Source organism: Molossus molossus, unplaced genomic scaffold, assembly GCF_014108415.1.
Source record: "Molossus molossus isolate mMolMol1 unplaced genomic scaffold, mMolMol1.p scaffold_m16_p_2, whole genome shotgun sequence".
Taxonomy (NCBI): domain Eukaryota; kingdom Metazoa; phylum Chordata; class Mammalia; order Chiroptera; family Molossidae; genus Molossus; species Molossus molossus.
Genome location: NW_023425355.1, coordinates 118,462,022 through 118,464,250, shown reverse-complemented (window position 1 = coordinate 118,464,250; position 2,229 = coordinate 118,462,022). Strand labels below are relative to the sequence as shown.

General features: G+C 41.8%; 1 pseudogene; it reads right to left on the bottom strand.

Annotated features, from left to right (window-relative positions):
• Nucleotides 1-305: 305 nt before the first annotated feature.
• LOC118636681 lies at nucleotides 306-908 on the bottom strand (annotated as a pseudogene).
• Nucleotides 909-2,229: the final 1,321 nt, after the last annotated feature.

Here is a 2,229-nt window from a genome sequence, read left to right as displayed (position 1 = left end):
TTTTTAAAAATAAAAAGAATGGGGAATGAGGTGGGGAAGAGCAAATATATAGTTTTATATGAGTAAAAGCACTTGAAATCAAATAATCCCAGGACATTAATTTACATATAAAACTGACATCCACAACTTGCTATGACAAACATATGCTAGTTCCTAGTTGACTATGTCTTAAGCATATGTTACAGATTTTTTTCCCTTGATTAAACTCATATTTATTCTCAGCATGCCTAATTCTGTGACAAGCAGGCTTGAGCCCTGGTCATCTGGCTTTCAAAGGCAGCATGTCCAGACAGCTGCCTGCAGCTCTACCTCTTGAGCTCCACCTGTGTGTACATCTTAGTGATGTCATGGTCCCTGCCTTCAGGGGGCTGGTAGTTAGAGAATAGTGGTGTGTAATAATTTGGCCTTTCTCTCTCAAAGGGGAACTGACTGGGGTCCTGCTTGATGGCCCCCTGGGACAGGAGTTGCAGCTCCTGCACAGCTTCTTGCTGGGCCTCAAGCATGGAATCAATGGCTTCCTTCTCTATCTCATGCTCTTGCTGCTGTGCATGGACCACTTCTTCAGAAGCAAAATCTCAGCTCCACCTCCTCAAAGGCAAGCTCTATCTGAGGCCACCATCTCACTTTATGCAAGAACCTCACAGGCATAATAAAATCTTCTATGGGAATTAGCTTCTGGCTAGCCTTTTCTAGTCATCCATCCCTTTTCAAAAGACCCTTTGCAACTTGGTGTTCTTTTGGACCTACCTTCTTCTTTCACAGAAGATCTGCTCTCATGGGAATGAGTATTCAGAAATATAACAAGGCAGATTGCTACTAGGTTTTTCTAATCTGTGTCTCCAAGTTTCAAGATGTGTGCACAGTGAGTATAGACTGGGCACAGGAGCTCCCAGTACTGTGGAGGCCATGGCTCTTCAGGCAGCTGACCCACTGCTTCCAAGCATGCACCTCAGCAGTCTGGCCCATGATGCCTTGTGTTACAGAGCAAGAATTTTTTAATGTTTAAATTTGTGATGTCTAGGGCATTGGACATGGTGTTTCAGATGATTCATGAATGCTAAATGAAGGAAATAAGTGAATCATTTGGCCCTCTCATTTTTGTGGCCTCCGAAAGACAAAAGATATTTTCGAGCAGTATGTATACTAATAATTCATAAATAATTCATTAGTTTATTCTCACATGGAAGTATTAAAAAAAAACAGTGAACAGTTGGTAGATTCAGCTTGTTTTTTTCATGTGTTCTCTCTTCCAAAAACTTTTTAATAACAAAATCATCCAGGTGGAAACAGCATATTCTAAGGTTTTAGGCTAATGTTGGTTCCTAAGCATCCTTCAAATCCACTTCAAATATGTCCTGATGGATCTAGGGGGCATATGTAGACACAGAGATTGGCAACTCCACAGAGCAGGAGTGAGTCCACTGCAGAGCTTGGCCCATTCCTAACTACACCTAACCCAGTGAAGGACTTCTGCCAGCCTGCTTTGATTTTTGTCTGAGATAACTGTACTCCTCAGTAGATGGCAGATCATATGCTAAACTTATATGTGGGCTACGTAACAAAGAATGAAGAACTAGAACTATAGGGTTTCATCTTCATGGTTACTAAGCAAGTTCCTTTAATAAAGGAAGAGAGAAATATGCCTCTCTGCAATGGACAAGGAAAGATTTATTTTCTGGTCTTTTACTGTGTCGCTGTGTCCAGTGTGCTTATGGATAGAGACCAAGCTCAGGTGTGGCAACTTTGAACACTGAATATCACAAAGGCCAACATAAGGCCCTGCTGTAAGTACACTGGCTGACTGGCCAGTGCTTGTGAGGCAAGGCCAAGGGCCTGCCTTGAAAGTCATTCACGTTTCATGCTGTAGCATTTAGAAAAGGGAAGCCAGAAGCATAGAGACACTTTAAAGGCCATTTGAGATTGCGAACATGTGGGTAGAAGAATACACTGTGCTGGGAATTAGAAGAACCTTTGGTTCTTTCAAAGGGACATGGCTTACTTATCAGCAGACTTCAGCACAAACAGAATAAAAAACACCACTGCTCTCTCTGAAGATGACTCTGATAAGGCATCCACTGGGCACATAGCTCTCTGTCCCATTTCTTGGGCCTAGCACAAAAGAACAAATGGTGGTCCCCTAAAGAATAAAAATAAAATGTTGTGACTCTAAATAATAGACGCACTTCAGTATTTTTTTTTTTAAGCTATAGTCTTTCTCAGCCTCTTAGA